Source organism: Rattus norvegicus, chromosome 2, assembly GCF_021556685.1.
Source record: "Rattus norvegicus strain SHRSP/BbbUtx chromosome 2, alternate assembly SHRSP_T2T, whole genome shotgun sequence".
NCBI classification, from domain to species: domain Eukaryota; kingdom Metazoa; phylum Chordata; class Mammalia; order Rodentia; family Muridae; genus Rattus; species Rattus norvegicus.
Window position 1 is genome coordinate 61,822,035 of NC_141535.1, and position 23,986 is coordinate 61,846,020.

At 41.0% G+C, this 23,986-nt stretch overlaps 1 protein-coding gene across 1 annotated transcript in view; it reads left to right on the forward strand.

Moving 5' to 3' along the window:
* Adamts12 (ADAM metallopeptidase with thrombospondin type 1 motif, 12) overlaps positions 1-23,986 on the forward strand; it is a 307,826-nt gene that overhangs the window by 7,829 nt on the left and 276,011 nt on the right.

Here is a 23,986-nt window from a genome sequence, read left to right on the forward strand (position 1 = left end):
ACTTTTGGGATTTCATCTGCAAATACTAATATTTTGACTTCTTCCCTTCCAATTTGTATCCCTTTGACCTCCTTTTGTTGTTTGATTGCTCTGGCTAGGACTTCGAGTACTATATTGAATAAGTAGGGAGAGAGTGGGCAGCCTTGTCTAATCTCTGATTTTAGTGGGATTGCTTCAAGTTTCTCTCCATTTAGTTTAATGTTAGCAACTGGTTTGCTGTATATGGCTTTTACTATGTTTAGGTATGGGCCTTGAATTCCTATTCTTGACAGGACTTTTATCATGAAGGGGTGTTGTATTTTGTCAAACGATTTTTCAGCATTTAATGAAATGATCATGTGACTTTTTTCTTTGAGTTTGTTTACATAGTAGATTATGTTGATGGATTTCTGAATATTAAACCATCCCTGCATCTTTGGGATGAAGCCTACTTGATCATGATGGATGGTCGTTTTGATGTGTTCTTGGATTCAGTTTGCGAGAATTTTATTGAATATTTTTGTGTCGACATTCATAAGGGAATTTGGTCTGAAGTTCTCTTTCTTTGTTGGGTCTTCATGTGGTTTAGGTGTAAGTGTAATTGTGGCTTCATAGAAGGAATTTGGTAGTGCTCTGTCTGTTTCTATTTTGTGGAATAGTTTGGACAGTATTGGTGTGAGGTCTTCTATGAAGGTCTGATAGAATTCTGCACTAAACCTATCTGGTCCTGGGCTCTTTTTGGTTGGGAGACTTAATAACTTTCTATTTCTTTAGGAGTTATGGGATTGTTTAGATGGTTTATCTGATTCTGATTTAACTTTGGTACCTGTTATTTGTCTATAAAATTGTCCATTTCCTCCAGATTTTCCAGTTTTGTTGAATATAGGCTTTTGTAGTAGGATCTGCTGATGTTTTTTTAATTTCCTCAGATTCTGTTATGTTTCCCTTTTCATTTCTGATTTTGTTAATTTGGATACTGTCTCTGTGCCCTCTGGTTAGTCTAGTTAAAGGTTTACTTATTGATCTTGCTGATTTTCTCACAGAACCAGTTCTTGGTTTTGTTGATTCTTTGTATAGTACTTTTTGTTTCTACTTGGTTGATTTCAGCCCTGAGGTTGATTATTTCCTGCCTTCTACACCTCTTGGGTGTATTTACTTCTTTTTGTTGTAGAGCTTTTAGGTGTGCTGTCAAGTTAATTTATGCTTTCTCCTGTTTCTTTTTGGAGGCACTCAGAGATATGAGTTTTCCACTTAGCACAGCTTTCATTGTGTCCCATAAGTTTGGGTATGTTGTGCTTTCATTTTCATTAAATTCTAGAAAGTCTTTAATTTCTTTTTTTTATTTCTTCCTTGACCAAGTTATCATTGAGTAGACCATTGTTCAACTTCCATGTATATTTGAGCTTTCTGTTAATTTTGTTGTTATGGAAGGCCCGCCTTAGTTCGTGGTGATCTTATAGGATGCGTGAGATTATTTCAATCTTCTTGTATCAGTTGAGGCCTGTTTTGTGACCGATTATATACCTGAGAGCAGAGGTAAGGCCTACAGGAGGGTCAAGTCACTGTCAGAGACAGCAAGACAAGCTACCCCCGGGACAACTTAATGGTGAGAGGCAAGTGCAGGAACCTAAGCAACAGAAACCAAGACTACTTGGCAATATCAGAGCCCAGTTCTCCCACCAAAGCAAATACTGGATATCCAAACACACCAGAAAAGTAAGATTTGGATTTAAAATCACCTCTTAAGATGATGATAGAGGATTTTAAGAAGGACATAAATAACTCCCTTAAAGAATTACAGGATAACACAATTTTGGAGAAGGTTCTATGAAGTGCTGAGAAGAAGGTATATTCTTTTGGATAAAATGTATAAATATCTGTTAAATCCATTTGGTTCATAACTTTTCTTAGTTTCTCTATGTCTCTGTTTAATTTCTTTTTCCATGATCTGTTCATTGATGAGAATGGGGTGTTGAAATCTCCTACTATTACTGTGTGAGGTGGAATGTGTGCTTTGAGCTTTAGTGAGGTTTCTTTTATGAATGTAGGTTCCCTTGAATTTGGAGCATAGATATTTAGGATTGAGAGTTCATCTTGGTGGAATTTTCCTTTGATGAATATGAAATGTCCTTCCTTATCATTTTTGATAACTTTTGGTTGAAAGTTGATTTTATTCGATATTAGAATGGCTATTCCAGCTTGTTTCTTTGGACCATTTGCTTTAAAAGATGTTTTCTAGCCTTTTACTCTCAGGTAGTATCTGTCTTTGTCTCTGAGGTATGTTTCCTGTATACAGCAAAATGCTGGGTCTTCTTTACATATCCAGTCTGTTAGTCTATGTCTTTTTATAGGGGAATTGAGTCCATTGATATTAAAAGATATTAAGGAATAGTGATTGTCATTTCCTGTTATTTTTGTTGTTAGAGGTAAAATTATGTTTGTGTCTCTCTCTCTCCTTTTTGTTTCATTACAAGGAGATTACTTTCTTGCTTTTTCTAGGGTGTAGTTTCCCTTCTTGTGTTCGAGTTTTCCATCTATTATCCTTTTTAGGGCTAGATTTGTAGAAAGATATTGTGTAAATTTGGTTTTGTCATGGAATATCTTGGTTTTTTTTCATTTATGTTAATTGATAGTTTTGCCGGATACAGTAGCCTGGTCTGGCATTTGTGTTCTCTTAGGGTCTGTCTGACATTGGCCCAGTATCTCCTGGCTTTCATAGTTCTGTCCAGAAGTCTGGTGTAATTCTGATATGTTTGTCTTTATATGTTACTTGACCTTTTTCCCTTACTGCTTTTTATATTCTTTGTTTTGTGCATTTGGTGTTTTGACTATTATGTGATGGGAGGAATTTCTTTTCTGGTCCAATCTATTTGGAGTTCTATAGGCTTCTTGTATGTTTATGGGCATCTCTCTCTCTCTCTTTTTTTTTAAGGTTAGGGAAGTTTTCTTCTATAATTTTGTTGAAGATATTTACTGGCTCTTTATGTTGGGAATCTTCACTCTCTTCTATACCTCTTATCCTTAGGTTTGTTCTTCTCATTGTGTCCTGGATTTCCTGGATATTTGGGGCTAGGAGCTTTTTGCATTTTACATTATATTTGATGGTTATGCCGATATTTTCCAGGGTATCTTCTGCCCCCTGAGATTGTCTCTTCTATTTCTTATGTTCTGTTGGTGATGTTTGTGTCTATGTCTCCTCATCTCTTTCCTAGCTTTTCTATCTCCAGGGTTGTTTTCCTTTGTGCTTTCTTTATTGTTTCTATTTCCATTTTTCAATCCTGGATGGTTTTGTTCAATTCTCTCACCTGTTTGATTGTGTTTTCCTGTAATTCTTTAAGAAATTTTTGTGTTTCCTCTTTAAGGGCTTCTACTTGTTTACTTGTGTTATCCTGTAATTCTTTAAGGGAGTTATTTATGTCCTTCTTAAAATCCTCTATCATCATCTTAAGAGGTGATTTTAAATCCAAATCTTACTTTTCTGGTGTGTTTGGATATCCAGTATTTGCTTTGGTGGGAGAACTGGGCTCTGATATTGCCAAGTAGTCTTGGTTTCTGTTGCTTAGGTTCCTGCACTTGCCTCTCACCATTAAGTTGTCCCGGAGGTAGCTTGTCTTGCTGTCTCTGACACTGACTTGACCCTCCTTTAGGCCTTTGTGTCAGTACTCTTGTAGACCTGTTTTTTTTTCTGCTGGATCTGGGAACAGAGAGCTGCTCCTGGGTTTGTGTGACCTGAAGGCCCTAGGCAGGTTGTTTGGTGCAGAAGAGTTGGTCTTACCTCTGCTCTCAGGTATGTAGGTGCTCCTGGTGACTGGCTTTCAGCTCTAGGTACAGACAGAAACCCAAAGGGTCCTGCCCTTGACTGCTCCTAGGTCCCTGTGCCCAGAGGGCACAGAGGGTACTAGGCAGTTTCTTGTTGGGTCAGGAATGTGGGCACAAAATAGTTGTCTCTTCCGAGTTCACAGGAGTGTCCGCACTTCTGATGGTCCAGCTTTCTCCCCCATGGGATTTGGGTGCAGGGAGCTGTGGGACTGGTTCAGTTCAGTTTTGGGTGCAGGAACCAATAGGTTCCTGCAGCCGACTGCATTCTTTTAATATTACTAAAATGCAGGGTTTGTGATGTGCTTTGTGTAAAGTCCTTCTCTCTCCATTTTTTTTTGAACAAACACATGAGGAAGCTTGGAAATGCTGCATAGGTTTCTTGTCCTGGTTAACGTAAATGTACATTCCCATTATTATACACTGCACGTCGAAATGAGGCAAAGTTTATTTTTCAAACTCTGAACTCATGTTTACACATGGTTGGGGCTGTGGGGTTACATAGTAGAGTATTGACCTATCATTCTTGAGGCCATGGGTTCAATCTCTAACACTGGTAGACAAATACAAGAATGTAAAAGGTTGATTTCTTTATCCACTTACTTCTAGCTGCAAACATTGTGACAGCCCAAACAGCTACTGCTTAAGACATGGCTTAGGAGTCATGCTGAGGTTTGCCTAGGTTCCTCTCAGGCCGAGTGGCAGGGCCACCAGCACTCATAGTGTATGCCTAGTTGCCTATATGCACACTGTCATGAAACTTCCTGTGGGGCCCTGGTGTCAGTGGATTCTGTTGCTTTCCTCCTCTTCCTCCTCCTCCTCCTTCTCCTCCTCTTCCTCTTCTTCCTCCTCCTTTTTCTTTGTCCTCCTTCTCCTCCTTTTTCTTTGTCTTCCTCCTCCTCCTCCTTTTTATTTGTCCTCCTCCTCCTCTTCCTTTTTCTTTGTCCCCCTCCTCCTTCTCCTTTTTCTTTGTCCTCCTCCTCCTCTTCCTTTTTCTTTGTCCTCCTCCTCTTCCTCCTCCTTTTTCTTTGTCCTCCTCCTCTCCCTCCTCCTCCTTTTTCTTTGTCCTCCTCCTCCTCCTTTTTCTTTGTCCTCCTCCTCCTCCTTTTTCTTTGTCCTCCTCCTCCTTCTCCTTTTTCTTTGTCCTCCTCCTCCTCTTCCTTTTTCTTTGTCCTCCTCCTCCTTCTCCTTTTTCTTTGTCCTCCTCATCCTCCTCTACCTTCTCCCCTCTTCCTCCTCCTCCTTTTCCCCCTCCTCCTCTTCTCATCTATAAATTGGAGACAGTGTTAAAACAGGCTCAGAACAAGGGGTGACACACTGTGGTGAGCTGTTATTTCATTAAGTTTGAGGGTTTTGGCAGCTCTGAGGTTTGCCAAATAAAATCACCTGGACATCTGCATTCTCTCAGAAAGCATTTGTCCTGTCTTTCCATTACTACTCTTTCACTGACAATTTCTGTTCTGCATAATTTAGACCTTTCTGTCTGCACACTCTGGCCAAGCAATATGTCAAGTGACTATTACGTCACAGATTTTCCTATTTTGAATTGCATCACTAACCTGTTTTCTGGGACTTATGTTCATGAAAATCTGAGAACCCTGATCTGGAGCATTTGATCTGAGGCCTGGGTCAATGTTGGTTGGGTTCACCCAAGAGCTCTTATGGTGCGGAGGAAAAGGTCACATTTCTTGTGTGCTGACAGAATATTAATGAAATAGATAAACTGTCTGTTGCCTGGCATTTTCTGCCTGAGGTGTTGTGATTTGACTGATAGTGGAGCCAGGCTCCTGGCCTTTGCAAAGCTTCCCAGTGAGGGTAGTCAAGCAGTGTTACCAAGAGAATGGGTCTTAATTAGCAATATTGGCCAGCAGTAAAGTAGTTGTTCTCCCCAGAGTATTCTAACCAGCAGCTTGGGGCAAGAATTGCTGCTCTAAGTGTCCCTACTTTCATCCCATGGTTTTCAAGGGAAATTGCCTACTGAGCCTTATTCCTTCCTGCCTTAGGAATAAAATGCTAGAATCCTTTTAACTTTCAAGTGTTCAAGGCACAGTGAATAAATCCCATCTTTTTGGCATTTTCAGAATAAGATTTCAGGTTCATACTAAATGCAGGAGGCCAAAGTAATAGTCACGATGACAAAACTTTTAGCATTAGAGCCAAGTCATTTGAGTAGTGTTATCAGAAATACTCTAATCGTGTTGTTTTGGAGATTCTCACATATCACTTAGCAATTAACGGGTGACTATAAAAAGATACCAAAAGACAAGTAAATATTTCCCTTTGATAAACACTCCACCAACTGGCTTTAAGTTTGTGAAATAATGTGACAAAGTTTATCAACGCCCACTTATAGTGGTCCTGGTCAGAAGGAAATGGATGGACTTGGGTCTGACTTTACTTGACCACATGTCTAGAATCTGTCCTCTCTTTCAATCAGTGATGACCCTCATACTGAGTCTTATCATTTATGGAGTGAAAGGCTTAGGATATACCACTCCAGGGGCAGAATTAGCATTTGGGAAGCCTTTCTTGGGAATGGGCCACTTTCATGGTGTGCCAGTTAATTTTCATCAACGCAACATAAACTAAGGATACCAGAGTAGAGGGAACCTCACTTAGAGAATTGCTTCCTATCAGACTTGCCTTAAGGAAATTTCTGTGGGGAATTTTTATGATCATTGACTGATGCAGGAGGGCCCAGACCACTGCTGACAGTCTACCTCTGGATAGGTTGTCCTGAGCGAGCAATGGGGGACAATCCATTAAGCGGCATTTCACCACACTCTCTGCTTTTGTTACTGCCTCTGCATTCCTAACTCCTGCCCTGGCTTCCCTTGATGGTGACCTGTCATGTGAGAACCCATTTCTTCTTCAAGTTGTTTTTTGTCTTTGTTAACAGAAGTTAACATGGGGACCAGAATATGTGCTTCTCACTCCAGGATCTCAGCAATCACATTATTTTTTATTTTTATTGATTGATTGATTGATTGCTTCAGGTGTGGTCTTCTGTGTACTGCTTGGGAGATTGGTTTTCTTGAAGTTGTCTCTGAGGTGTCTTAATCTGCTCTGGAGCAGGGCTAAATGGTTTCAAAGTGAAGACCTTCAGAAAGTCACTCATAGAAATCTGTGGGCCTGCTCTCCTCATGTGACACTCTGCCACACAGCCCAGGTCTCTATCACCATGGGAGCTGAGTCCAGACCAAGTTCATCCACATCCTCTGCTGAGTAGAATCTGTCTATCATAACCACCCATCCTGTGTACACCGAATGTTTATAAACTGTGAAATGGTGGCGTTTGTTCTGCTTGAAATGCTTAGTGAATTTGTTTTATTCGGAGCTGTTTGATGGGAATGCAAATAGTTATTCTTCAGTTATATTCTGAATGCAGCCTCAGTAAGAGTTTGAATATCCCAGTGGGCAGGGTTTGGGGCTTGCTGCTGGCGGGAATCTTAAGGGACGGGCTTCAAATGAGTCCCTTGTATTTCAATTCACATTTCTGCACTGGAAGGGCAGTAAAAGGGTTAGATTCCTCCTCTAAAATCGAGTGCGTAATTTTATGGGGCACAATACTCTGCCAATCTCTTTGCTTATTCATATGTTTTCCTTAGTCTCTTGGTCACTAAATGTGTTTTACTCCTAACTAAGAACTGGTTATTTGATTCTTGGTCTCAGCCATTCTTCCATACAGTCTTGTTAAATTGAGTGCTGGTCTTGGCTCAGTCAATTCTTGTATCTGTTCCAGCCCTTGCTGGGGAAGGGCTGGCTGATTGAGAGTCTCCCTAGAGCCACCCAGCTGTGACTTCATTCAGCCCCAGCCTTCAGTCCTTTTCTCTTTTGGTATCCTGAGATTTGCTTGCTGGTTTAGATTTAAATGTGTACTAAAATCGGAACCAACTACTTTCCTAGTTTGGTTTTTTTTTTTTTTTTGAGTCAAATTTTAAACTTTAAGTTCGTTGTAGATTTATGTGTAGTTGTAAGAGTACAGAAAAAAAATGCCAAGTACCTTTGGCCCACTTTCCTCTAATAGTGACAATCTTGCAAAATCACAGAATTTTGACATTGATGTAGTCAACATGTCAAGCATTTCCATCACAAGAATTCCCTCTTGTCCTTTGTAGTTATAACCATTTATTTCCTTCCTTATTAAGTCATTTCCCCTGTCACCCTCTAAACCCTCCCATGTCTCCTTTTATAATTACATTTAAGTGCACTACCCCTTCTAATATGATGCACGATGCTTAAGTGGAGATTCTTCTCTCTTTCCTCTCTTCTTTTCACCCCCACTCTCCTCTTTTTCCTTTGTCCCACTCCCCTACCCCCCTTGTTCATTTACCTAATGAGAATCTATCTAATTCTCCAGATACGCTTATTGGAAGTCTGTATTTCCTCCATTTAATTGCTTTCCTGGCTTTACAAAAATTGCCTGGACAAATTTCTGAGCCTTTTTCTAAGTGTAGCTCTAATAGCCTACATTTTTCATATATATAGACTGGCTGCTTCTACTTTATCTCATTTTTTGTAAGTATCTTAGTTATTCTAGTTCTTTTGACTTTTCATAGAAATTTTAGAAAAATCTTGTCTACCTAAACTTAATGTAATTTTGACAGGAATTATTCTGAACCTGTATATAGATGTGGGGAGAAAGCACATCCTTGCTGGGTTGAGTTTTTCTGGACATGAATGGTATTTTCAACTCTATTAAGATCTTCCACGTTGATTTTCAGCAGCTTTTTGTAGTTTCCAGGATTTTTATTTATGCATTTAGTTTATATAGAAACTGTATGTAATAGCTCAGGGCACCATGTGCCTTGTTATCTCTACAGGGTGGGAATTCTTTGACACTGTGGGATGGTTGGTCTATGTGTTAACCCTGCTTAGGAATTTGAGTTCTTTCTATATATCAAATGTTCTAAATAGTAATTTCATTTCCTTTGACTATATATTTCCTTGAAGATTTCCTGAAAGGAAAGATATATGTATGTGTATGTGTATTTGTGTGTGTGTGTGTGTGTGTGTGTGTGTGTGTATGTGTATGTGTATGTATGTGTATGTATGATGTAATCTAATGGGAACAATGTGATTGTATCATTATTTATCTATTTACATTTCTCTGATATTTAGTGAAATTAAATGCATTTTTGTATTGGCCTGTACTTATTTATTTATTTATTGATTGATTTGGAAAAACACTTTTTTAATTCTTTGTTGAGTTCTGTGTTCACTCTGGTTCAGTTTTAAGCCCTTACTAGACAGATAAGAGTCAAATGTTTTCTCCCACTGCACAGGGTCTCTCTGGTCTGTTGGTTTTTGTTGCTGTTGCTGTTGTAGCCTTTGGTTTATGCTCTTGTGCAGTTCTTTTGTTGCCCGTGATTTTAGTACTATACATAAAATATTAAAGTTACTGTGCAGATCAATGCCAGGAATTTCAAGGCTTCAATACTATGACTTGAATTCCCTCAGGTGATATACTGAGTGAGTTGTTTCCTCTTCTTCAGATGTTTGATCCACAGCAGCTCCAGGACCTTCGCTTCTGTCCACAATATCTTTCCAGATTATTATTTGAACCAAAAGTTCCGTCATCACTGGCCTTCTACACTCTACCATGCTGAGACTTTTATAGTCTTCCTGGAAGGGATTATGAATACCACCCAAATGACATTTCTCAAAGGATACTTCCCAGCCAATTACTCTTTTTAAAAATAACTTTCATTAAATTTACTCTTGGAGAATTTAATACTGTAATATTCGGATCTCCTATTGGGTTGCTTGGGTGTGTTGGCTGCTAGGTATTTCCTTCCTATGGGGAAGTTAGGTAGCTGGAAAATGAAGCTCTCAAGCAGAGAAAATTAATTGCTTTCTAGTTCCCCCCCCCTTTCCCTTGAGTTAGAGTATACTGGGTAGAATCATTCAATAACCATTTGCAAAACTATACTTAGTTTGCTCAGTCATATTTATTCTCTGTCTATGTAGTCTTGGAGAGTGCTAAGATTCTAAATTCTTGTGGGAGAAGGCTAGCTATCTCTCATCCCATTGCAACAGGGCAAACCTGTTGGAATGGCTGCTTTTATTCACGAGAGAGACTTGGATGCTTGATGCAGGCCTGCTTGGAGAAGGGCCTGTTGTGATGTTCACTGGTTCTTGTGCTTTGCTAGTATGAACAGTGGTTTCTGCTCAGTTTGAAGAAACCTAGCCCCCCTTTCATTTAACTCTTGCCTTAACAGATTTTCAAATTGACAACTTGTTTGGAAAGCTGTAAGGAAAATGTTGTGTTTGGTGACTGCCTTAATCCTAACTAGCCCTCTGCAAACCATTCTTTTGTGGAAAGCATGGGCAATCATATTTGCAGCTTCTTCTTGCCCCACATAATTTTGGACAACAACTTTGAAACATTTTATGAAGGTACAGTGGCTCATTCACTGGCTTATTGAGAGTAGTTGGGTGTCTTTATTAAATTGTTCGCATGCTACACGAAGATTGCTTTTTAAAAGTTTCTGGTGAAGTCTGTGTTGCTGGTGCTCTCTTCTGTTCTCATTAAACCTGATGTCTCTCTCTGCTTTGTTCCATAGCTAATGTCAATTGAAATACATCCCTCTTTGCATTAAAATGCTGTAACATTACGATTCCTCTCCAGCTGTGTCTCAGTGTCTTTTGCTTCTTACCATACACTGAGCTGCAGAAATCCAAGTGTTCCTGTGTTACTCTTGTTCCCTAGTCATACTCTCAGATGTCACCTGTCATCTATGTGTGCGTCACATTTATCCTCTCATGATCATATACCCCTGAATCTGTTTTTATATAGATGTATGCATATCTTTGAAGTTCAGCATCCAGCTCTGATACTTCCTTGGAACCTCAGCAGTCAATTTACCCTTGCTGTATAGAAAACTACTAGGGACCCCAAATCTTACATACTCTATAGCTATTCTCTCCCTCCTTCAGCTTTCTCATCCCTGTACTTGTCACCTCCACTCTTCAGTGGTCTAGCCTCAAATCCCTGGGGGATATCTTATCACTGACTCCTCTTTTCTCTCACACTCTACATCTGTTCTTGTCAGCGAACCCTGTCAACTCTGTCTTAAAATATTCTCGGAATCTGAATTCCTGTCACCAGATCAGCTAACACTTCAGCTCCCTTATTCTCAACGGGTATAGTTTGGCTCTCCAGGGGATGTTTGGTGATATCTGGAGAATTGGTTTTGATTGTCATGACTGGGAAAGAGGGAATGCTGTCTACTGTTTGGTGAGAAGAGACCAAGGATGATACTGCCTTTATCACAGAAGATCGGGGTGTCCAAGATGTCAGGAGTCGTGAGGTTGAGAAGCCCTTACCAGTCCTAATTATCACCTTTCATCTGGACCCTTCTCTGCCCTCCCCAGTGCTCCCCTTGACTCTCCTCCTGATTCTTTGCGTGTCATTTCCCACGGTGCTCAGCCTAGTCTTTCACATCTGCATGCAGCAACACTACCCCGATTAAAGTCTTCTGCTGGCTGTACACCAACGAAAGTGAAATCTGAATTCCTTGTTCTGGGTTCCAGGGTGTCCACTGGCCCACTGCCAGCCTTCTGTCTGATAGATTTTCCTCCTGAACAATGCCCTTTTCCTGATTTACAAATGTACCAAGCACACTCCAGCCTCATGGCCTTTGGGTATGCTCGTCTCTCTCTAGAGCACCACCCCAGATGGTGCTATTATTTCTTCTTAGTTTTTTTCTTTATCCTTAGAACTCTAATATAAAGTCATTTTTGCAAATCTAGACTGTGGTGAACTTCTCTAGTATTCACTTACACAACCTATTTCATTTTAAAGAGAAACTTTCTGTTTTTGCTTTCTTTACAAATTTATTATTTGTTAATTTAGTGTGTGTGTGTGTGTTCAGGCATGTTCATGCCATGGTGTTCTTGATGGTCAGAGGACAACTCTCAAGAATCTGTTCTTTTCTACTTCCTTGTAGGATCTAGACATTCAATTCAGGTTATCCCGAGTAAGACTATGTCCACCAAACCTCTGAAAACCCTCGTAGTATTTGATATTTTGTTTCATTCCACTTCACCGTCTCCTTTACCTTGTCATGCTCATGTGTGTCTAAGTATGTTCCATGATGCAGTAGTAATACAGTAATATGAATACATTCAGTAATTTATGCTTGAGTGGATGAGCTTTTGTATGGCAGACCTTCCCAGGTCAAAATTGGATTCCATTTCCTTGTCTCCCTAAACAGTGTCTTAGTCCCCACAGTGCACTATCACAGTGCAATTGGACTGTTTGCTACATCCAATAATCATGGTAGCATCAGACTGTTGCTGCTGCTCTGTGACCCTTTTCAGCTCAAGGATCTAAGTGTATAGTGCATTCATTCCACCATGATGATGACAGCAGTGACTCCAGAAGGGGGTAGCTATCACCTTTACAGTTCTGAGACTGGTCCAGCCATTTCCTTCAAAGAACTGCAGAGTCCTAACTCTAAGCTTCAGGCAGAATTTTAAAGAGATTTCTCAGGGATAGAAGGAAAATGCAACACCACGTGTACCTTGTACTCGTCTTGGCTGTGCTGAGTTTAGGCTGTGCTTTAGAGTCTAGCTCCAGTCGACTTAGGCTAGCTTACAGTCTAGCTGAGCAAAGCTCCCAGTGAAAAGATTTATACAGTATGCGTTTCTCTCTTGAGTCTTGAACCCAGTCATGAAGCCTCTGAGAATGGTGGAAATAGCTGCTTGTTTCTCTTTTATCTGTCAATGTAAGGCCTTCTTTGCTTTTAGTTTTTTTCTAGCTTTACATTTTGGACAGTTTGCATCAAGGGAACCCCAAGTCTAGGCTCTGAGTCTCACTGTGCAGGTTGGACCTGTGCTCACAAAGATGCTTCCTGTACAGAGTAGTGGGAGCTGAGCTCCACCTCTGGCTCTGCCAGAGGAAACAAGCAAAGCATCTGGTTAAGGTTGAGCCTGCCTGCGGAGGGAAAGAAAGCTTTCATACAACACCTTTGCTTAAAGTGATAGGCCGCATTGTGGCTGTCTGCCTGGATGAGGAGCTTTTTAAAAATGCATTTCTTTGCAGAGGAGCCTTTTAAATTGGCCTCTACCTACCTCATTCCAGTGATTTCTTGTAGTTTTCAAAAAATGAATTGTTCAACTGCCATACTCTCTGAGCCCTTTTATCCACAGTATTCATCCCAGCTTTGCGGTTCTGAGATGATAATCACCTGGGCACACAATAATCCACTGTCAGCATGCTTTCCAGAGCCTGAGTCCTTTATTTTCAAATAATAGTGGGAGGAGAAGGAGGAGGAGGAGGAGGAGGAGGAGGAGGAGGAGAAGGAGGAGGAGGAGGAGGAGATGTGTGTGTGTGTGTGTGTGTGTGTGTGTGTGTGTGTGTGCGTTCGCGCCTGTGTGTGGTATGTGTGTACGTATAGTGTATGTGTAATATGTGTATATGTGCACTGTCCATTCATGTGTTGTGTGTGTGCAGTATGTGTATACGTGTATTAAATCAAATAGACTTTTTCCAATGTGCTGAAGAAAACACTCACTAGTTCCTCTTCCCAATATCTCACTTAATTCAAGGTAAAGAGTGAGTGTGTTTATTTCCTGAAGTGTTGGGCTCTTTTATTTCTGCTCCTTAGTGAAGAATGACTTGGAGCAGTTATGTAAAGGCTCAGATTGTATAAGTGTATGTAGAAAAATCATTGTGGCTCATCTAAGCTGCTGAGGAAGTGACAGTGCTGAAATACATACTTGAGTCACTTAGGAAGGCAGCCTTTGTTTCCTTGTCTGCCATGTCGCTGTTACAAGAGTTTTGTCTCTGTCATGGAAACAAATGAAACGTGTGCTCCGAGAAGAAATTTAGTCCTCTTCTTTCTCTGTGGTACAGGAGGCCATGGAGCTGTGGAAGAGTTTAGCAGGTTCTAACAAATAAGCTTTCAATTAGTGGGGATAATGCTGTTCCATTTTTAATACTTTAAACTTGTTAGATTCTAATTTCCCCCAACACAAGCATTAAGCATTTTCTTGCTGTGTTAATGCTATGAGTGAGGATTCATGGGATTTAAACTACCCATGTATCACTACATGACAGTGTAGCTAGAGGAAGGATCTTTCAGACTATGAACACCCTCAAAGGCAGTCCAATTCTGGGCCAGTTGCAAAGCCCTACTGGTTCCTTTACCACACACAGAAAGAATGTAGTTACATTTCTGAGCTCATGTTCTGGAACTCCAGATGAAGACAGATGTAGCTTAGGAGTGTGGGAAAACTCACTCCTCCAGGCTTCTTGCTGATTCCTGATCACGAATGTGGGGATTCATATTTAAAAACAACTCATTTTCGTGGTGGTTGCCTGTGTGTCAGGAGTCATTATATCTTCCCAGGGGAAGGGAAACAAATGCTCTGTTTATCCCTTGCCTCTGCTTCAGGCTGAGGAATTTCCCCTGACTTTTGACCTTTGGGGTTGCCTGTTCAAGCCCATGCTTACTCAGAATGAGACATTAGACTGAGCCTCTGGCTGCTGGAAATTCCTAGCTTCACTGCGGATGCTTTGTGGGACAGGCTCTTAAACACAGTGAGCCCCCTGCCTCCCTTTCATGTTGGCTACTTTTTCATTCATTGGTTTCACCTTGTAGGTTCCCATCATGATGGACTGCAAGTGGGAGGGAGAGACCCAAGATACCAGGAAGTGGAGAAGTAGCATTGCTTTCTCCACTGCTTGGGTCCTGGCATCTGAAGAAAGAGTCTTTGCTATTATGGGACATAGGACGCCAGACACCCTATTATGGGGCAAACAACCTTGTTTAAATGTTTATACAGATTTATTAGTTGGACATGCCTCCCTTCTCATGGACGCCTCTACTCTAGACACTATCATAGCTGTTTTCATTCCAGGAACTGAAGACTCTGAGCCCAGAGTCTCCTCTAAACATCCTTGCCTTATTATCTCAGTTCTTTTTGCCCCTGTGTGAATCATGGGTTCCGGGAGCTTAAATCTTAGAAATAGCTAGTTCCTTTCCCAATATTTCCTCCGAGTGACATATATCAGTCAGGATTCGGGAAAATGGACAAACAGGAGGATTAAGCTTTAAGTTCTATGTAATTGAGAGTTAAAAGTTTTAGTTACTTGTGGGAGGTCATCGTTTAGTGACTACTGGAGTAGTTATTAGACAGTCTGTATGAAATAATTCCACTGGATTTGGGAGTCAGGAACAGAGCTCAAGACCTAGCTGAATTGTATACTAATGTCCTCACCCCATACAAAAGACTCTTTTGGTGTTTGCTACTTTAGGGGAACCAGGGCCTTGATGCCCATGGATTAAAAGGATGGGCATCTCATTGGAATGCGTGAGATATGTGCATTCTTTGATTATATCTACCTGTTGACTTAAAAGTTAACAAGATCCCCAGGCAATTTCTGTGCGTAGAAGGATATAAAGAATACTAACCCACCAACCCAGAGATACTAATGCTATTTTATTTTACTTCTTGTGGATTGCATCTTTTGGCAAATTATATTTCTGAAAGTCCGATGATACTTATGGACTGTAGCGGGAAGTGACATTGAGCAAGCTGCATATCTGGCGTGCTTTGCTATGAGTTGAGGCGAACAGTTTAAGGGGGGAAGAAATTTCAATCTCTGGTCATTTCTGCTCTTTTTGGGCCTGTGGCAAAGCAGAGCATCATGGTGGAAAAACATTGCTCACCCCACGCTAACTGGGAAACAAAGAAAGAGAGGAAGGGATGGAGTATATCCTGACTCCGATGATCCAGCTTCCTCACAAGGCTTGGTATCCTAAATGTTCTACCATTTCTCAGTAGTGTCATTGCTGGAGAACTAAGCTTGTTAAAATCTGGACATGGAATGTACCCCTCCCAAGAGCACGCTTAGCAGGGAGCTAGGTCTTAGGCCTTTGGGACCATGAAGGTTATAACCTCATTTCTGGGTGAATTCATTGACAATTTAATAAGTGAGTGGACTTTTAGAAAGTAGGACCTAGCTACACAAAGCCAGTTCCTCGTTAGAAGTGTGCCCTCAAAGGGTGTATGTGATATCCTCTCTTTCTGATTACTGGCCACCATGATCCGAGAAACCTTTTCCATTAGCTAAAACGATGCCCCCCACCCCTCAAATGGATTGACTCAGGTATTTTCTCAGGGTGATGGAAAGCAAAGCCCTTAGCACATCAGCAAATCTTTGAGGTATATTTAGAATCCAAATCATAACAAAAGAATCTTAGCGATTCAGTGTGATCAGATAGCCCCAGGGCACTGGCGAGCTGGTCTAGTTGGTAAAGCACTTGCAGTGCAAGCATGATGACCAGAGTTTGGCTCCTTAGCATTCATGTAAAAAAATGGGGATGGGGTGGCATGCCCTTTTATTCTGGCATTAGAAAGGTAGAGAGGTGATCATCCTAGGGGCTTGGTGGCTAAAGAATCTAGATGAATTGGAAATCTATGGGCTCAATAAAAGACCTACTCTCCAAAAGATAAGTTAAATAGTGAAAGTTGAAGGTATCCAACATTGACCTCCGACCTCTACATGCATGTGCATGCACTTATACATGAGTGTACACATACACAGGAACATGATGTACTCGTGTGTAATATATGCACAGACTGAGAAGACATACAGAGCATTGTACATCAAAATAAGAGTGATTATCGTGACCAGGTGTATCTGCTACTTGCAGTTCTTTCCTGCTCATCATATTGTTTTGCTATGTGGACAAATTTTGCCAGAGCGGCTTCTGTTCCTTAGAGTCTTTCATTTTCAACTAACGTGTGGGTGTGCCAAGCAACAATGCCGTGTTGTTGTCTTCATCTAAGCCGGCTGTTGAGAAGAGACAGGCTTTTGAGGACAGACACTGACAGCTGTCACTGTTTCTATTCTCATCCCACCGCCAGAGAGATGGTGGGCCTTGTTGATGTCAACTTTGGGTTAAGCATGGGGGAATGCTTGTTCTGTAAATAATCTCTTAAGAGTGCAAGTTTAGGACTTTCCAAGGTTGTAATCAAGTCTGGGTATAATGGAGGGTGGCAAACCAAGAGCCAGACATCCTTAGATACAGACTCTCCTTGTAGACAGTGCTGCCAGTGGCAGCATACCTGGTAGGCAGTAAGGTAGTGGCCTCTGATAATGAATATGGCCACCTCACTTCACCTGAGTTCTATATCCCTAGCTACATGAATGGAGTATCTGTGTTTCCCGTTTCCGTGTCTCCTTAAAGCACTTGTTAATTCCACAGCTAACTTGTCCGTCTTCTTGCTGTAATCATGTCTGTTTTTTTAAAAGATCTTTCAAATAGGCACCAAAAATTCCTGAAGAATCACACATAAAAAGCCATGATTTTATATGACTGTTATGAATGGTATGTGTTGTTGGAATTTTTCATTCCATACTCTTAAATATTTCAAGCATTTATTTACTATAATAATAGTTCTTACTAAACTTAGTTCTCTCGACTTTCAGAATTTATATTCCCTTTTAGACATTCCTTCATAATTTTGTAACTATAACAGCTAGAAAAACAGTACTTTGGGAAACAAAGCCATCAAAGATAAAGAAACTATGCATTACCAAATGATCCCACTTAACAACACTCATCAATTCTTACTGGGTCACGAGGTAGCATTGTCTTTCTTTTAAACACTCTTCTTTTCTTCTTGGAAGTTCTTTCAATTTGCCTTTGTATTTGAAATGTTCTCTTCTGATCCTTGCACCCTTTAGACAGACTCTCCCCACTCCTACTATGGATCTTCTTACAACAGAATCTCCCTCTCTCTCTGATTGAAGATTTTTAGACTTTCTGGTTTCCTTTTACTTGCCCTTTCCTTATTTTTTTTTACATTTGGTATACTTGTAAAAGAAGCTTAGGTAGTTGAGAGGTTAAGGTAAATCTTAGGGACAGTCAATAATTTCTTACTTTTTCCTCTAGCCTCTGAATAGCTGGGAGCTATGCCAAACCTTCCACACTAGCTGGGGTTCAGTTCAATTCTTTCTGCCTGACTGTGCACACAGTGGTCCTTTCCCATGGAGTTGCTTGTGTGCATATGTGTGTCAGGAATAGAGGGAGGAGTAAACTAATATAGACTGATAGACTGAGTCTACAGAAAATTTTGCCTGAATCTATGGTACACCATAAATGAATCAAAGCCTTGGGTGTTACTAAGAAAGATGCAGAAACATCCCTGGGAGACATTTCTTTGAAACTGTTTTGGGGCAAAGTGTTCAGATGAACTTAAAGGATGGATGATGGGAAGGAGGAAATGAGCAATGGTTCAACTTCCCATCTGGAATATCCTTTCTGTCTGTCTGTCTGTCTGTCTGTCTGTCTGTCTGTCTGTCTGTCTGTCTGTCTCTGTCTGTCTGTCTGTCTGTCTGTCTCTCTGTCTCTCTCTCTGTCTCTCTCTGCCTCTCTCTCTCTTTCTCTCTCTCTCTCTCTCTCTCTCTCTCTCTCTCTCTCTGCAGATAGTCTTTTATCTGAAAGGCTGCCATGACTGTTGCCTTGGAAACAACTAGGGAAAAGCTAGGGACATATTGCTTCATGTACACGTTTTCTCTGGTAAGGATTGTTTTTATTTCAATTAATTCTTTTAATTAAGTTGTTTTAATGAAGAAATACGAGTTTTAAGAGTACACTTTTGTTCCTTATTTTCTAAATTAGCCTGTTGTGGTTTAAGCTTAGGACACAAGTCTTTTGCTATTTTCCTATTTTCTTGGAATCGTGAGATCTGGACGTTACGTGTGAATGTTCCCATGTAGATGAGAGTTCCAAGGGAACCCTCCGAGCAATCAGGGTCCCAGCTTCCATGCTGTGAAGTAAAGGTTGAATGACTTCTAAGATCTCAGAGAACTCAGCAAATGGGCTGGAGGCCTCTCCTCTCATGAGAGGATGAATGTACAAACAGTCACATGGTTGTCATAGTTTTATTGGCGTGTGGGTAAAAGCTCTCCGAGAGTGGATACACAGTGAGATGTAATAGTCTACCTCACACATATGCATGGGGTGACTACCTTCATCAAGACATTTCCGCTGCTATGGATGGGAGTGGGTGACAGGATGATGATGTCAGCATGAAAAACCTTCCCTTTGATGAAAGGGACATACAGTGTAAAGAGCCTACTATGTAGGCTTTAATCATTAGCATTGTGACTTCGGGCAAAGTATCTCTAAAATTGGAGAGTGGGCTAACAATACCTATTTTACATGTTGGTTGTGTGTGGGATATGCGTGTGACAGAGCAAGGTACTGCACTGAGTCTCTGATGAAAGGCAACAGGACTGATTCCCAGGAGTCTTTGCAGGCAGCTCACCCTGAGGTCTGATTGATCCCCTCCCCCGTCCTTGTAAACAGTGTAGCTTGGCAGTGTCAGGAACTTTGAGGCCTCTGAACATCAGGGATTCTGACTCAGGAAGTCTCCCTTGGCCTGCTGTCACCAGGTGGTTCCTGAGGGAGGGGGGACTACTGTTCATTTGGACACCTAAGCCTTCATGGTGAGGATGAGTCACAGTTTCATAGCGGAATCTGTTTAGCACAGGCCACAAAGTAAGAAGCAATAGCATTGCTCAGCAGCTAAGAGTGAGCACTGCTCTGGCTTTGGACTGGGATTCAGTTTTCAGCATCCATGCTGGGCTGCTCACATGTACTTGTAACTGCAGCTTCAGGCATTGTACACACACACACACACACACACACACACACACACACACACACACTTTAAGTTAACATTGTGAAATAGACAGAGAAAAGGAGAAACAAAAAAAGAAGCCTTGATTATGGAGTTTCAAAGACTGAGTGTCCCTAGGAGCTATAGAAAATACAAAATAAGAAACAAGACATCTTGGAATCTGGTGATACAGTAGGGCTAGGCTGTGGACTTGACACCTGAAGATGTGTAGTCTAAGTCTTCCTATGACTGTATCTTGCTTTACAGGGATGGTAGCCATAGCCAAACCCTGTGAAGGAACCCCTGGGGCCTCCTCTACAGGAGTCCTGTGCATTTCCTAAATGTCTGTTCCAGAAAATCCTGCATTTATGATAACATGAAGGCATCTTTCTGTTACCTCTAACTAACATGTACAGTATAACGATGAGGCTGTATCTAGCCATCGGTATCGTATGTTATATAACCATATACATACAATTTAGGATGTTAGTGGTTAATGATTGCTATTAAAATAAAAGGACTTTGGAACTCAATGAATTATTTTTGTAGAAATACGTTTTGTACTGGTTTGAATGATGAGTAAAAAAAGACCAGGGAGACTATTTTGGAAACAGAGGCTTGGTTTGTAAGGCAAGAGGGACAAAGGAAAACATGGAGGGTGCAGGATTGGTTAATACAGCTAGAAATCAGGGAGAAAGGCTGAAAGGAAATTGGTGCTGAGCACCTCAGGCCCTGTGGTTTTGAGTTTTACTCTAAAAGCAATGAGAAGTCTTAGAAAGGCTGGCCTGGTAATCCCAGCACTCGGGAGGCAGAGGTAGGCGGAGAGGTCTATGAGTTCAAGGCCAGTGTGGCCTACATAATGGACTTCAGTCTAGCCAGGTTTACTTAATGGGACTTTGTCTTAAACAAAACAAACAAAACAAAACTCAGCAAATCTAATGTGATTGCACTTGTGTTTTAGAAGTTGTTCTTTGTGTGCTGGAGAAAGAGCTTAGTAGTAAAGAGGATTCCCAGGAGAACCCAGGTTCAAGTCCTACTAGAGGAGATAGCAACTTCTTCTGGATATCCACAGAGACTAGGCAGCCACATGCATACAGACATACATGGAGACAAAAATATCCATGTACAAAATAAAAATAAAGGAAACGAAAGTACTGTAAACTGGAGAGTGTGGCAGATAGGAGCCCATTTGTGAAACTTCATCCTGGACCAAATGAAAGATGAATTTAAATTGAGCCAAGATGCTAGTCAGTTGACATAGTGACCAGTGCTCTGGAGACTGCTTAACATAGTGGAGACAGTGCTGAATTAAGGTAGCATAAGGGTGGTTTCTGGCTTTTATAGCTGGTGCATTTATTTAAAATGTAAACACTAAGATACTGTTAAGTGTGTGTGTGTGTGTGTGTGTGTGTGTGTGTGTGTGTGAGAGAGAGAGAGAGAGAGAGAGAGAGAGAGAAAGAGAGAGAGATTTAGTTTTAATCCTAAATTTGAGAGACTGTTAATGTATAAAAGCCAATTGTAGTTATATGACCCTGAACTTAGAGGGATATCTGGTTACAGTTATAATAATATATACAGATATAATTTGTAACCAGACATGGCTAAGGTCTCAAAGATTTGAGAAGGGAAATAAATTTAAATACTAAGATTCTAGCTTGCCTGGCTTGTGGATTATGGCTTGATTTTTAGGACCTTGAGATTATTCCAGCCAATCACTTTCTTGGATGTAAGAATGGGTGCCATTTACTAACCTGGAAAAGCCACCTAGCCTCTTAGATCTTAGTCAAGATGAAATCTGGCCATGCTTCTGAATCTTCTGGAGGAACTTGCAAAAGCAAGCCTAGGGTTTTCAACTCTGCCTTTGCAAATTGTCACTGAGGTATTTTAGAGAAACATTCAGAAGAATTTGGATTGTAAACAAATGATTTAGTTTTTAGATTCAGCTTTTTTTTTGTTTGCTGCCCCAAGGCCTGCCCCGACAATTCCATATTTTAGTCTTAAGTTTTGCAGACATCTGGACGACAGGTGCCTCACACACTACCAAGAGTAGAACCTGGGCTGACTTTCTCCTAACATTTCCTCGGGGCATTGTTCAGAGCAGCATGTGTTAATAATCGCAACAGCTGTGGAAAGTCTATTGAAGTGCAGAAGGCCCAAGGTTCCATTTTTGTAATCAATCCCTGGGTGGGAAAAATACATACTCTACTTCTTGTGACTACAGAGTCGTATTACTCAGACGTGAACATTTGTCTCCTAGGAAACTCCATGCAGAAAATGTTCTTAAAACCCATAGACAGCATTCTTTTCTTGACACTCATGAAACCCTTTGAAATCCCTTCACTTTGCGACACTCAGTGCCTCACTCTTTCTCTTCATCCATACATTGTACGTCCTCATTCTGGCTGCTTTTAAGTGGCAACTGCTACTCCAGCGATTGAAGCAGGGCTCAGTGGAGGCACTCTCAGGTGCACTCAAGCATTTCTTGCTTCACTCTTTCTAGAAGAGGGAAGAAAGCATACCTAGACACAGTTGTTTTCTCTGAAAGGTCTTAGAAACACAGTTTTCTGTGTTACTCATCTTGACCTCTACCCGCTCATCACAGGAATCTGGTTTCCTTCTAACAACTCTCTCTGAGCCTCTCCAAGGTTTTAAGAGGGAGCTTCACCTCACACACCACTTGTACTCTCTTGGCAGCTGAGTAATCCTTACGTGGCTATTGGATAGAACCATCTAGGTTTGATCTAGTCCTCAAAAGTTCCTAAGTTATATGTATGAGCTTCTCACAGGCAGCACATGGCTTGCCCAGACCCAAGAGAAGATGGCTACAAATCTGGAGATAAGTGGGTAATACTTATGGAGGTGCGAAGATCTGCATGCGTATGAGATGGACCTTATGTGGTTTTGCTCCCTCAGCCTCCTCTATGCAGGATGAAGGTTTCCCTATTACTGCTCCTCAGAGCCAACGTGGGAGTGCTGTTGTACTACAGAGCTCCTCTGAAGAGTTGTTTATTTTCCATTTCTGGAACGTGATCAGACACAGCTATTGGCTGGTATCTTGTCTGGGAGAGCAGCTCAGGGGAAAGTGGAGAGCAAGACAATCTTGGTAGCCAAGAGAAGCTACTGTTGGTAATGAAGCTTACCAGAAGAGAACAAGAATGTTGGTTCAGCTTTATGAAGAGTGAGAGTGTGGGTTCTGACTTCCAAATGAGCTAAGGGGGGTACATTCCATTTTATTTTTTGTAGAACTTGCTGTTCCATGCCTTTGTCCAAAAGCCTTTTAAACCCCAATGTTCAGATAGTTCTTTAATTCGGCTGCTGAGAGGTATAAAGAAGTAGTCACTGGGTTCTACTGTGTATTCTGCATGGTGTTAGTGGCCATTAGAGACACAGAGAAATAGAATTAACATGTAGCTTCCGTCACTGGTAAGATACCAAGCCTGGTCTGCAAAGGCTTTACATGACTTACTTCTGAATGGCTGGTTTGGGATCTTTCTAATTGTTATTTAGATGTGTGTGTGTGTGTGTGTGTGTGTGTGTGTGTGTGTGTGTGTGTGTGTGTATAAATGGAAGACCCGGAGGGCTCATTGAGGAGGCCATCTTTCAGGCAAGTACAATTGTACAACTTAAGGCATACTTAGAAAAAAGTAAGCAGAAAGATGAAAGAAAATAGAAACTTTCCAAGCTCAGTTGCTTTACTAGTTGTGGGGCTATGACAACATTTCAATGTTTGGTTTCATTTTGAGAGTGGAGAGACAGAGGGACGAGTGAGTCACGACACAAGCCTGTGCTTAGTGGTTGTTTATTTTAGGTCTAGATGAATCCAGTTCAACAAACCCACAGGACATCTTGTAAGCATCGGAAATTGTGCCTGGTACTGGGAATGAAAGTCGGTAATTGAGCATGCATTTTATAGAAACAAGGAAAATCTTCCATAAAAACAACCGTTAACTGTCAAAACCAGAAGGCTACCAATGATGTGCTACCTAACACTGTCTAACTTTCAGGCCCCATGAGAGTTTACTAATTGTTTTATACTGTTATTTGTATGAAAAAAAAAGATCTGGATTTAGATGTTGCACCTGGTTGTCAGACTGATGGTCTCTTAAATCTACCACAATGCCTCAGTCTTTCCTCCTACTTCCCTGACCCTTCTGAGGATTATCAGGCAATCTTTAAAGGTTACATTTGTCCTTTGCACTTTCAAACATGTGTGTAGAGCATTCTGGCTATTCTCATTCCTGAGCCTCTCTTGTCTCCCTCCCAACCACCAAAACTGCACCTTCCTAATGTCCCATTCCCACATTTACATATTGTTGGTTTGCTTTGTGACCACCTGGTTTAGCCAGGACCTTCTGTGTCAGCATGAGAAGGGAGCTATTCATTGGTACAGAATGGGATCTCTAGAATCTTTTAAATTCAGATTTGTTTTATGTTTGCTCATTCATATTGTTTCAATTTAATATGTGTGTGTGTTTGTAAATGTAGACACATGCATTCCACAGTGTATGTGCATGTATGTGTGTCTTTATATGTGCATATGTGAGTG